Here is a 14,479-nt window from a genome sequence, read left to right as displayed (position 1 = left end):
TATCTAAGATCGGTAGGAAGTGTTTTCAGCTCCATAGCAGGTTTCTTAGGTCCAGGTATAGGATCGGGAGTTAAAGCTAAGCATTCACTCAGATGGTCATCTTGATATTCCTCACGCCAGTTGTCATCTTCAAGAATTGGCGGCATAGGAATTCTTAGGATCTCGGTTTCCTTATTTGGTTCGGATTTTATTTCTTTGACACACTCGTCGATTATGTCAGCAGAACAACATGTGTCAACTATAGAAGGTGCTTTTAGGAATTGGGAAAGGATAAATTCTATTTTCTCCTCTCCTACTTCGAAAGTAAGCTTTCCTCGCTTTACGTCTTTAAATGCACCAGCGGTTGCTAAAAATGGTCTTCCTAATATGATCGGGATGTTAGAATCTTCTTGGATATCCATTATGATGAAGTCAGTTGGGATGTAGAATTGACCTACACGAACAGGGATATTTTCTAACATTCCTACAGGGTATTTGACTGAACGGTCAGCTAGTTGAAGAGACATTCTCGTTGCTTTAAGCTCAACTAGATTGAGTTTCTTACAGGTCGAAAGAGGCATCAAACTAACACTGGCTCCTAAATCGCACAAGGCTTTCTCTATGATGGTTTTTCCTATTACGCATGGTATAGAGAAACTACCAGGGTCTTTCAGTTTTGGAGGCATGTTATTTTGGATGATAGCGCTACATTCAGCGGTAAGTGTTATAGTTTCGTTATCCTCGAGTTTCTTTTTGTTTGATAAGATTTCTTTTAAGAACTTAGCGTACGAAGGCATCTCAGTTATGGCTTCTGTGAATGGTATGGTTATGTTTAATTGCTTCAGAAGTTCTACAAATCTTTTAAATTGCGCTTCGGTTTTTGATTTAGCTAATCTCTGAGGGTAACGAATTGGTGGCTTATAAGGTGGTGGTGGAACGTAAGGTTTATCTTTTTCAGGTTCCACTTCGTTATTGTTCTCATTAGTCTTGGCAGTTTGTTCGTCAGTTGTTTTCTTTTGGGTTTCCTTTGGCTCTTGTTGTGACATGGGTGCGTTTTGAGTTCTAGGATCTATGGGTCCATCGTAATTCGTTCCACTTTGTAATGTTATCGCGTTCGCATGTCCTTTAGGATTGGGTTGAGGTTGAGCAAGAAACGTGCCAGCAGGGGCAGCAATAGTTGCTTGTTGTTGAGCTACTTGTGAGATTTGAGTTTCCAACATTTTGTTATGAGTAGCTAAGGCATCTACTTTGTTCGATAGTTGTTTTAGTTGCTCGCTATTGTGGATGTTTTGATTTAGGAAGTCCTTATTGGTTTGTTGTTGGGAAGCTATGAAGTTCTCCATCATGATTTCTAGATTTGACTTCCTAGGGGTGTTTTGAGCAGCTACAGGCGCTTTTTGGTAGCCAGGTGGTACAGCAGGTGCTTGTCCAGGTGCGTACAATGCATTGTTGTTCTTATAAGAAAAGTTCGGGTGGTTTTTCCATCCAGGGTTGTACGTGTTAGAATAAGGGTTTCCTTGAGCATAGTTTACTTGATCAGATGGGACTCCAGTCAAGAGTTGACATTCGACAACTGCATGTCCAGTCAATCCACAAATCTCGCAGTTAGGTGTTACAGCAGCAGCGGTGGCTGAAGGAGTGATGGTTAAGTTCTCGATCTTTTGAGTTAAAGCGTCTACTTTAGCGTTAACGCGGTCTATACCACTTATTTCGTACATTCCTCCTTTGGTTTGGGCTTTCTCTAGAGCGGCTCGTTCTCCACCCCATTGGTAATGGTTTTGTGCCATGTTCTCTATGAGTTTGTATGCTTCATCATGGGGTTTGTCCATTAATGCTCCGCCAGCAGCGGCATCTATAGTCATTTTGGTGTTATATAAGAGACCACCATAGAAAGTATGGATGATTAGCCATGGTTCGAGTCCATGATGAGGGCATATTCTAAGCATGTCCTTGTAACGTTCCCAAGCTTCGAAGAGTGATTCGTTATCTTTCTGGGTAAATCCGTTGATTTGACCTCTAAGCATAGCACTTTTGCTAGGCCGAAAGTATCTCGCTAAGAATACTCTCTTCAATTCGTCCCACGTAGTTATGGAATTGGAAGGCAGGGATTGAAGCCACGCTCTCGCTCTATCTCTGAAGGAGAAAGGAAAGAGACGTAATCGAATAGCTTCGGAACTAACGTTGTTGGCTTTGATAGTGTCGGCGTATTGCACGAACACGGATAAATGAAGGTTGGGGTCGTCTACAGGGCTTCCAGAGAATTGATTCTGTTGAACAGCTTGGACCAGCGAAGGTTTCAGTTTGAAATTGTTCGCCTCAATCGCAGGTGGTGCGATACTTGAATGTGGTTCAGCGCGCGAAGGAGCGGCATAGTCTCTAAGAGGACGAATAGCAGCCATCTCTAACTTCGGGATAATTTGATTGATTTGATCAGTAAAAGTCAATTCCTGATTAATCGGAATTGGTGCTACTTCGGGAAGATTGCGAGCTCGACGTTTGACGTTAATGAAACTTTCGATCTCGTTAATTCGTTGTATTAAATCTCCTCCTTGTGAACGAGTATTTGGCATACAATCTTTCAGAAAGAAAGGGAAGAATTGTCCTAGTCTCTACGGTGTAACAGTGAGTTACGATATCGACTTAAATAGTCCCCGGCAACGGCGCCAAAAACTTGATCGCGACTTTACGTGTCTATAAATCTGATAACTGCAAGTGCACAGTCGTGTCGTGTAGTTTTAAAAGATATCGAATCCACAGGGACTATGAATCGATCTACCGTTATCTAAGGTTACTATGTAAAGCTAGGGCTAATGATATTTCGATTGTTCTTAAGGGAAAGTGAGTGAAAAATTAAGAATATAATAAAAGACAGATATCAGTATGTATTTCATTTAAATTAAGGTGATCCGAAGGTCCATTGGCTTTTGCATAATTTAATTAAAAATCTTTACTAATTCAATTGATTAAAAATCCTCGTCTCAAACTTTCGCTTTGTTGATTTAGATTACTGTCCTAATCCTAATGTACGCTTTCGCCATCCCATTAGATTTCAGAAAAGCATTTTGGAAACAACGTAATTAATTAAATGCCTGTTTTATGAAGTTGTTATCTATTTAAATCTCCTAATCTCAAACTTTCGCTCTGTTGACTCGGAACATGCTAATATCCCTAACGTACGCTTTCGCCATCCCGCTCGGGTGTAAAAACAATTTTTGAAAATAAATAAGTTCTAATTAGTTTTAATACTCTTTCGCCATCCTTAAAACTAATGTCCTATGTCTACTATCCAGTTAAAGATCTCAAACTTTCGCTCTATTGATTTTAACCTTTGACCGTCTTAACCCCTCAAACTTTCGCTCTATTGGTTTTAAGACTTACTAATTAAATTAGACATACAGACCAAAAACAAGTGATAGTTAATAAAACATAATTAAGCCAATTTATTTCGGATCCCTACGGTTAACTTACTTTACATACCGATATCTTAATAATTTAGCCAGACATATTAATATGGTTAAACATGCATAAATCGGTTCGGTTCATAATAATAGGCATAGTAAATGGCATACAATATATCATGAAAATAAATATAAATAAAGGCGGTAAAATAAAAACCTGAATTAAATAAATGGTAATTGGATCTTCAAGTACTGAACTTCCACCACAGGTTGGCTGGATCGTTCTTGGAATGGCAGTAAATAAAAACAAGGAAATAAAAGCGATAAATCTAACGTAAGGCTAGATCTATAAAAAGTTCACAACAATTTCCAGTGTAGAAATCGTTGTGAGAAAATAAGTGTTTGAATGAAAGCAGAATAAAGAAATACGGTTCGCGGTACAATTTCGGCAGCACTTCGTTGGCAGGAAATCGGACTCTTTGGAAGTGAGATAGCAGGTCCTATTTATAGGAGAGGTTTTGCTGTGACGTTGCGTGAAAAGTGGGGATTTGCAGACTGGGTGTGGAGACGTGCGTCTCCGTTTCTTCAGGAAGCAGCCTTGACTGACTTGAGACGTGCGTCTCAAGTGGAGAAGATGTAGGAAGGCTTGGAGACGTGCGTCTCCTTTGCTGAGGTGGCCTTTGGAACGTTGGAGACGTGCGTCTCCACTTGCTGGGAAGGTTTGGGCCACGCGCCTTTGGTTCCATGGTGGGCTTGGACTGTCTCTTTTGGGCCTTTTGGGTCCTAATTGCACCTCCTTCTCACTTCAGCACCCTTTTTCATCTTTTAGGCATAAATATTGGTCATTTAAGCTCCATTTTCTTTCCTTTTCGCAAATAGTCGTAATTAGAGTGTAAAACCTGAAACAAAGCAAATACTCGCGTAATATCATAATAAATTAACATAATAAACGGAAAATGCTATAAATATCTATGGATTTTAAGCTAAATATACGATATAAAATCGTGTTATCAAATTCCCCCAGACTTGAACCTTTGCTTGTCCTCAAGCAAAATAATAAGATAAAGATAAATGAAACACACTTCCACCACGTCGTTCGGTCATACTCAGCTACAAAGTGTTCTTATTTGAAAATAATGATAACGATCCTAGCAATAAACTTATAGTAGCAACACTAAACAACTCCCAGTATGCATACCAATCCGAATCATGCCATTATAGCTCGACCTTTTGACTCGTCATCATGTTTTACCCTTTTAATCAATTGAATTAGTAAAGATTTTTAATTAAATTATGCAAAAGCCAATGGAACTTCGGATCACCTTAAGTTAAATGAAACACATACTGATATCTGTCTTTTATTATATTATTCATTTTTCACAATCACTTTCCCTTAAGAACAATCGAAATATCATTAGCCCTAGCTTTACATAGTAACCTTAGATAACGGTAGATCGATTCATAGTCCCTGTGGATTCGATATCTTTTAAAACTACACGACACGACTGTGCACTTGCAGTTATCAGATTTATAGACACGTAAAGTCGCGATCAAGTTTTTGGCGCCGTTGCCGGGGACTATTTAAGTCGATATCGTAACTCACTGTTACACCGTAGAGACTAGGACAATTCTTCCCTTTCTTTCTGAACGATAATATGCCAAATACTTGTTCACAAGGAGGAGATTTAATACAACGAATTAACGAGATCGAACGTTTCATTAACGTCAAACGTCGTGCTCGCAATCTTCCCGAAGTAGCACCAATTCCGATTAATCAGGAATTGACTTTTACTGATCAAATCAATCAAATTATCCCGAAGTTAGAGATGGCTGCTATTTGTCCTCTTAGAGACTATGCCGCTCCTTCGCGCGCTGAACCGCATTCAAGTATCGCACCACCTGCGATTGAGGCGAACAATTTCGAACTGAAACCTTCGCTGGTCCAAGCTGTTCAACAGAATCAATTCTCTGGAAGCCCTATAAACGACCCCAACCTTCATTTATCCGTGTTCGTGCAATACGCCGACACTATCAAAGCCAACAACGTTAGTTCCGAAGCTATTCGATTACGTCTCTTTCCTTTCTCCTTGAGAGATAGAGCGAGAGCGTGGCTTCAATCCCTGCCTTCCAATTCCATAACTACGTGGGACGAATTGAAGAGAGTATTCTTAGCGAGATACTTTCCGCCTAGCAAAAGTTCTATGCTTAGAGGTCAAATCAACGGATTTACCCAGAAAGATAACGAATCACTCTTCGAAGCTTGGGAACGTTACAAGGACATGCTTAGAATATGCCCTCATCATGGACTCGAACCATGGCTGATCATCCATACTTTCTATGGTGGTCTCTTATATAACACCAAAATGACTATAGATGCCGCTGCTGGCGGAGCATTAATGGACAAACCCCATGATGAAGCATACAAACTCATAGAGAACATGGCACAAAACCATTACCAATGGGGTGGAGAACGAGCCGCTCTAGAGAAAGCCCAAACCAAATGAGGAATGTACGAAATAAGTGGTATAGACCGCGTTAACGCTAAAGTAGACGCTTTAACTCAAAAGATCGAGAACTTAACCATCACTCCTTCAGCCACCGCTGCTGCTGTAACACCTAACTGCGAGATTTGTGGATTGACTGGACATGCAGTTGCCGAATGTCAGCTCTTGACTGGAATTCCATCTGATCAAGTAAACTATGCTCAAGGAAACCCTTATTCTAACACGTACAACCCTGGATGGAAAAACCACCCTAATTTTTCTTATAAGAACAACAATGCGTTGTACGCACCTGGACAAGCACCTGCTGTACCACCTGGCTACCAAAAAGCGCCTGTAGCTGCTCAAAACACCCCTAGGAAGTCAAATCTAGAAATCATGATGGAGAACTTCATAGCTTCCCAACAACAAACCAATAAGGACTTCCTAAATCAAAACATCCACAATAGCGAGCAACTAAAACAACTATCGAACAAAGTAGATGCCTTAGCTACTCATAACAAAATGTTAGAAACTCAAATCTCACAAGTAGCTCAACAACAAGCACCTACTGCTGCCCCTGCTGGCACGTTTCCTGCTCAACCTCAACCCAATCCTAAAGGACATGCGAATGCGATAACACTACGAAGTGGAACGAATTACGATGGACCCATAGATCTTAGAACTCAAAACGCACCCATGTCACAACAAGAGCCAAAGGAAACCCAAAAGAAAACAACTGACGAACAAACTCCCAAGACTAATGAGAACAATAACGTAGTGGAACCTGAAAAAGAGAAACCTTACGTTCCACCACCACCTTATAAGCCACCAATTCCTTACCCTCAGAGATTAGCTAAATCAAAAACCGAAGCGCAATTTAAAAGATTTGTAGAACTTCTGAAGCAATTAAACATAACCATACCATTCATAGAAGCCATAACTGAGATGCCTTCGTACGCTAAGTTCCTAAAAGAAATCCTATCAAACAAAAAGAAACTCGAGGATAACGAAACTATATCGCTTACCGCTGAATGTAGCGCTATCATCCAAAATAACATGCCTCCAAAACTGAAAGACCCTGGTAGTTTCTCTATACCATGCGTAATAGGAAAAACCATCATAGAGAAAGCCTTATGCGATTTAGGAGCCAGTGTTAGTTTGATGCCTCTTTCGACCTGTAAGAAACTCAATCTAGGTGAGCTTAAAGCAACGAGAATGTCTCTTCAACTAGCTGACCGTTCAGTCAAATATCCTGTAGGAATGTTAGAAAATATCCCTGTTCGTGTAGGTCAATTCTACATCCCAACTGACTTCATCATAATGGATATCCAAGAAGATTCTAACATCCCGATCATACTAGGAAGACCATTCTTAGCAACCGCTGGTGCAATTATAGACGTAAAGCGAGGAAAGCTTACTTTCGAAGTAGGAGAAGAGAAAATAGAACTTATCCTTTCCCAATTCCTAAAAGCACCTTCTATAGTTGACACATGCTGTTCTGCTGACATAATCGACGAGTGTGTCAAAGAAATAAAATCCGAACCAAATAAGGAAACCGAGATCCTAAGAATTCCTATGCCGCCAATTCTTGAAGATGACAACTGGCGTGAGGAATATCAAGATGACCACCGGAGTGAATGCTTAGCTTTAACTCCCGATCCTATACCTGGACCTAAGAAACCTGGTATAGAGCTGAAAACACTTCCTACCGATCTTAGATACGAATTTCTAGACGAAGAACTAAACCGACCAGTTATAGTGAACGCCAACTTAGGACGAACCGAGACTCAAAAATTACTTAATGTCCTAAGAAAATACCCGACCGCTTTAGGATATAACATATCAGATCTGAAAGGTATAAGCCCTTCTCTGTGTATGCACCGCATTATGCTCGAAGACGATAGTAAAACCTCTAGGGAACATCAAAGGCGAATAAATCCTATTATGAGCGATGTGGTTAAAAAGGAAATCCAAAAACTGCTAGAAGCTGGAATAATATACCCTATATCCGATAGTAAATGGGTTAGTCCTGTTCACGTCGTACCCAAGAAAGGAGGAGTTACTGTAATCACAAACGCTAAAGGCGAATCTGTAGCACAACGTACCCAAACCTGATGGAGAATGTGCATTGACTATAGGAAGCTAAACAAAGCTACCCGAAAAGACCATTTCCCTTTACCTTTCATAGATCAAATGCTCGAACGCCTAGCTAAACACTCACATTTCTGTTATCTAGATGGATACTCCGGATTTTTCCAAATTCCTATTCACCCTGACGACCAAGAGAAGACCACATTTACCTGTCCTTATGGTACATTCGCTTATAGACGAATGCCTTTTGGACTCTGCAATGCACCCGCGACCTTCCAAAGATGTATGATGGCAATATTTGCCGACTTCTTAGATGGAATAATGGAGGTCTTTATGGACGACTTCTCTGTCTGTGGAGGAAGTTTTGAAACATGTTTAGAGAACCTTGAACTGGTACTTAAACGATGCGTAAGCGTAAACCTAGTCCTTAATTGGGTAAAATGCCATTTCATGGTTCGACAAGGAATTGTACTTGGACACATCGTATCTGATAGAGGGATCGAAGTTGATAAAGCAAAAATTGAAATTATCGAAAACCTTCAACCTCCCAAAACCGTTAGAGAAATAAGAAGTTTTCTAGGACACGCTGGTTTTTACCGACGCTTCGTTAAGGATTTCTCTAAAATAACCAAACCGTTAACCGAATTACTTATGAAAGACGCCGAATTTATTTTCACCGATAAATGCACTGAAGCATTTCAAACGCTTAAACGAGCATTAATCTCTGCGCCAATTATGCAACCTCCCGACTGGAATGAACCTTTTGAAATAATGTGTGACGCAAGTGATTATGCTGTAGGAGTCGTTCTAGGGAAAAGAAAGGATAAGAAACTACATGTCATATACTATGCGAGTAGAACCCTAGACGAAGCTCAGATGAATTATGCCACGAAAGAAAAAGAGTTATTAGCTGTCGTATTTGCATTAGACAAGTTCCGTTCTTACCTGGTAGGAGCCAAAATAATCATATACACTGACCACGCCGCCATTAGGTACCTCCTAACCAAAAAGGACGCCAAACCAAGACTTTTGAGATGGATCTTGTTACTACAAGAGTTCGACCTGGAAATTAAAGATAAAAAGGGCACTGAAAATGTCGTAGCAGATCACCTCTCTCGATTGGAAAATCTGAAACCCGAAGAAGTACCAATTGACGATGATTTCCCTTATGAAAGACTCATCGCTCAGTTAGAAGCCAATGAATTCGAACCATACCGTCCAAACTCTGAAACCGACAAATTAGCAGAAATAGCTTTAGCCCGATCTGACACACCTTGGTATGCAGATTTCGTAAACTACCTAGCTGCTGGTGTGCTTCCTCCTGATCTAAGTTACCAACAGAAGAAGAAATTCTTCCATGACCTAAAACATTACTATTGGGACGACCCACTCCTGTTCAAAAGAGGCCCCGATGGAATCTTTAGACGTTGTGTACCTGAGGAAGAGATAAGAAGCATAATAACACACTGTCATTCTGCACCGTGTGGAGGACACCATAGCACATCTAGAACCTGCGCCAAAATCCTTCAATCTGGACTCTTCTGGCCCAACTTGTGGAAAGATGTTTATTTTGCTGTACTAAGCTGTGATAGATGCCAACGAACCGGAAACATTTCAAGACGTGATGAAATGCCTCAAAAAGGCATTCTGGAAGTAGAAATATTTGACGTCTGGGGAATAGACTTCATGGGACCGTTTCGGTCATCGTTTGGAAATCAATATATACTCGTAGCTGTCGATTACGTTTCAAAATGGATAGAAGCTATTGCTTCTCCTACAAACGATACACGAGTAGTTATCAAACTTTTCAAAAACGTCATCTTTCCTAGGTTCGGTGTGCCGAGATTGGTAATTAGCGATGGTGGTTCCCATTTCATTTCAAGAATACTTGAGAAACTCCTTCGAAAATATGGAGTGAATCATCGAATAGCTACACCATACCATCCACAAACAAGCGGACAAGTAGAAGTATCTAACCGTGAAATAAAACAAATATTGGAGAAAATTGTCGCTATATCTAGAAAAGATTGGTCAACTAAGCTAAATGAAGCTTTATGGGCTTATAGAACAGCTTTCAAAACTCCAATAGGAACTACCCCATTCAAACTCGTTTATGGAAAATCATGCCACCTACAGGTGGAGTTAGAACATAAAGCCTATTGGGCCATTAAGAACTTAAACCTAAACTACACTGCCGCTGGTGAGAAACGACTTCTAGACATAAACGAATTAGAAGAACTTAGACAAGACGCCTACGAAAACGCCAAAATCTATAAAGAGAGAACGAAAAAATGGCACGACAAGCGTATATCTAGGAAAAATTTTAGCATAGGCGATAAAGTACTTTTATTTAATTCTAGACTAAAATTATTTCCTGGTAAGTTACGGTCCAGATGGTCTGGCCCTTTCGAAATAACTAACATATTTCCGAGTGGAGCGATAGAAATCAAAGGAGAAACCGTCAAACCTTTTGTCGTAAATGGGCAACGTCTTAAGTATTACCATCATCTCGAACACGATGAAAACATCGAAGTTTTTAAACTTGAGGAACTGCCCGCTCTTTCGAAAAAATAGTTTTCTATTTTTAAAATCGTCGAGCTTACGACATAAAACAAAGCGCTTGGTGGGAGACAACCCACATTTATTTATTCTTTTATTTTATTTTATTTTTAATTTTTAAACTTTTGTTTTTCATTTAAATAATCTATTCTAATTTTAATTTATTTTTCCATTTTTCCTACATTTTATAATAATTATTATAATTATAACTGTTATCTTAATTCGAGAAAATATTTCCTTTTTATAATTATAATTATCATTATAACTTGTTACTTAATTTTATTTCATTTACTTTATTTTATTTAATTTTATTTTTTAAAAATAAACACTAGCCTAGTTCTAACTTAATCTTAATATTTTCAACTTCTAGGTTTTTCATTTAACTACTAACTACGATGCAAGAAGTTGATAATATGGAAGTTGTGTTCCGTGGTAGAGGACAAGAAGCAAGATTTCATAAGCTGGCTGAAAGACACATGGATTTGACTTGCTATCCTCACCAACCAACTATGGTGAAACTTGGTATCGAAGAAAGCATCCTACACCTGCTAAACCAAATTGGTTGGACTGGTTCTCAGCTGTTCCGCAAATTTAGTACTTACCGGAAGCTCACTCTGGAATTCTTGAGCTCCCTGACCTATCTTCCAAACTGTGGACAAGGACTGAGAAAAGGAGTTATTCTCTTTAGACTCTTTGGTATGGAATTTAATTTCTGCATCCGAGATTTTGCTGAAATGCTAGAACTACCTCATGGATCAGATGCATACACCAAAGTAGCTGAAGACAATCTTGCTTACTGGGAGTTGGAACGGTATTGGGGCAAGATCACTGGAAACGATAACCCTGAAGAGAATGAATTTCAATCTGAGAACATCCATAACCCCTCCTTCAGATACTTCCATAAGATCCTTGCTCACTACATTTTTGGTAAACCCGATAATGTCACTGAAGTCTCTAGAGAAGAGTTGTTCATCATGTTTTGTACCTCTCAGAATCGCCCGGTCAATGCCATCGCATTCATGCTAACAAACTTCGAGCGCATCACGCAAGATGAAGTTTCACCTATTAGGATCGGCGGATTCGTCACTATGATTGCTAATGCTATAGGAATGAGAGTACCTTTGCTTATTTTGACACCTCTTGGCTCCCACAATTCTATGGACATTCACTTCTGCTTTAACCGAGGTATCATCGGTAACCTTGGACCTGATCAGTTTGATTTACTCATTGATAACAAAGTATTGGATCAGTTCACCTTACCGAGTCCTAGGACGAGTGTGCACAACCCTGCCAACTGGCTTTTCTTTGATCAGATTCCTGAGAGAGAACCCTCACCTGAAACCCCTCAAGCCTATGAACATTTTGATGAGGAAATGCATGTATCAGAATCTGAGCCAGACACTCCTCCTGGTTACTATGAACCTAATCCTGAAGATGAACCCATTCCGGTTTATGAACCTCTTTCTGTAGATGAACCTATATCTGAGTATGAGCCTGAAACTCGTTCTGAAGATTCTGTTGATGATTACATTGTTGATATGACTGATGTCGAGCTCGAGCAACAACAACCCGCTACATCCACCGCATCGGTGAATCAAAGAATGCCTAATCTGAACACGCACGAGCAAGCCATCACTGCACTACAACAAGATGTCCAACATGTGCGCAACGAGCTACACACTTTGCAAATGCAGTTCTTCGATTTTATCGACACCGTAAATGCTCAGTTCGACGAATTTTTCAAACACATTCAGTCTAATGAGCATAACAATAAACGTGGCTAGATGTTACCGTATTAGATTATTAGATTTTATTTCTAGTTTTAGCAAATTTTTATTCATAAGTTTAGATTTTCATTTTTCTGCATTTTACATTCTGCTCATGTTAACACTCAGTACCGGTTTAATTCTTAATGCAATGTTCTTTTGATTACTGCTACTGTGTTATATTACACTGCTATTGACTGCTATATATTTGCCTGTTTATCACTTTTTGCTGTTAATAGTATTAAAATTCGACACTGCTCTGAACTGATGGACAATTTATGGTATCTGTCAGCACTGTCTGGTCCTTTGCGTGCGTGAAACCACTTGCCTACAACAGGAGACGCACGTCTCCATCTGTGTGGGACCAGCAGGAATCATTCAGAGGACAGGAGACGCACGTCTCCATGCTTTGTCCCCTAGCAGACTGACTGCCTGAGACGCGCGTCTCCCAAGGGCAGCAGTCTGCATTGTTGACCACGCTGCAGCACCCCAATAACTCCCATTTTGAATTTTGAATTTGAATTTCAAAATTCATCTTTCAATCTTCCTCATTCTTCCCCTTATTTACTCCATTTAAACTCCATAAACCTCATTCATCCTCCATCATTCACCTCTTTAACTCTATTCATTTCCCAATTCTCTACTCCATTCAAACTTCAAACACCACCATTAATCCATTTTAATTCTCCATTAACCACACCATTTTCAAACCTCACTATAAAACCACACCACCACCACTCTTCTTCTTCACAACCTTCACACCATTCTCTATTCTTCTACACTACATTTCTATTTTTCATTTTCATACTCACCATGCCTCCACGCTCATTCATCCGTAGTGAGCGTCCCGAGAGACCATCTCCCGACCTTTCAAATATTATCTTCCGAGATGACGACAATGATGCTCGACGAACAAAATATGTCGCCTTCTACGAACGTTCGGTCGTTCCCACAAAATTTGTGAACACCGAGTGTCTAGAAACTCTGGGTCTCATTGATGGTGTTACCCGTTTGCTCACTAAATCTAGCCTCCACCATCTTTGTACCGAACCCGTCCCTACTTATGAGCCGCTCGTCTTAGAATTTTTGAGTTCTTTCAACTACGACACTCCCTCTAATCAACCACTCTCAACTGGTAGCATCCAATTTCGGATGTTCAACCGTGAATATACTCTAGATCAAGATGTCGTAGCTTCATATTTGCATTTTAATCATGCACCAAATGCTCACCGCTCAATCTTTCAAGAACTCAATGGTCGATCTTGGGAGGAACTCGCTTTTGAATTTTGGTTCAATCTCACTGGAGAAAATCCTACCGGTTGGAGAGCTCTCCATGCTTCTCACATTCAAAACCCCGCTATACGTTATTTTCAACGTGTTTTGGGGCATACTATTTTTGCGAGATCTAACAACCACAAGGTAAACCAAAATGAACTATTTTTCCTTTACTGTGCGCTCAACAATATTCGTTTCAATGCCGCACCGTTTATGTTCCAACACATCCAAGGCTTAGTCAACGCCCCCGCTACAAACCCATTCTTGCTTGGCGGAATTATTACTTCCTTGGCCTGTGCTTTAGGTCTTGGTGACGAGCTCCTCTCACTCTCACATCTCATGAAGCCTGCTCAGTCACTCGATCTCACCTACTGCCCTGACTCCCACTTGGTTTCACCCCGCCATGATGGCCGATACACTTTGGTCGTCAACAAAGTTCTTATTCCTTATGTCATCCTTCCATGCCCTGAAAGAATCAACATCCGTTATGTTCAGCGTTGGAGGCTTATTGAAGACAACCCTCAGGATAACCAACAAGAACATCCTAATGAACCTATGGATGCAAATGAAGAAGAACTCAACCAAGGGCAAGCTGATGTCAACTAACCTCCTCCAAACAACCCTCCGCCTATCACTCTTGAAGCCATGTATGCTGCTATTCTACGCCAAGATCAACTCGTTCAAGCTATGCAGACAAACCAAACTGAAACAATTAGGCTCATCCGAGAGATGCAACAGGAGCACCGTGACTATGCTATTAGGAACGAAAGTCAATACACTGAAATTGCTACATATTTGCATGATCTTGACATTCGTGTGAATGACTCTCCTCCTGATAGACGTCGCCGTGTTCGTACAAGAGGCGCAAGCAGTTCTCGCAACCGCAACACTGAGGAGTAGTTCTCATGCATTGAGGACACTGCATCAT

General features: G+C 40.3%; 2 non-coding genes across 2 annotated transcripts; one reads left to right on the top strand and one right to left on the bottom strand.

Annotated features, from left to right (window-relative positions):
- Positions 1 to 1,896: 1,896 nt before the first annotated feature.
- LOC131654314 (small nucleolar RNA R71) lies at positions 1,897 to 2,003 on the top strand. Its single transcript, XR_009299355.1, has one exon. It is a non-coding gene; the product is annotated as a small nucleolar RNA R71 (small nucleolar RNA).
- A 3,575-nt stretch (positions 2,004 to 5,578) lies between these two features.
- Positions 5,579 to 5,685, bottom strand: LOC131654313 (small nucleolar RNA R71). Its single transcript, XR_009299354.1, has one exon. It is a non-coding gene; the product is annotated as a small nucleolar RNA R71 (small nucleolar RNA).
- Positions 5,686 to 14,479: the final 8,794 nt, after the last annotated feature.

The sequence above is a fragment of the Vicia villosa genome, linkage group LG2 (assembly GCF_029867415.1).
Source record: "Vicia villosa cultivar HV-30 ecotype Madison, WI linkage group LG2, Vvil1.0, whole genome shotgun sequence".
Taxonomy (NCBI): domain Eukaryota; kingdom Viridiplantae; phylum Streptophyta; class Magnoliopsida; order Fabales; family Fabaceae; genus Vicia; species Vicia villosa.
The sequence above is the reverse complement of the archived record's forward strand: the minus strand, read 5'-3'. Positions and strand labels throughout refer to the sequence as shown.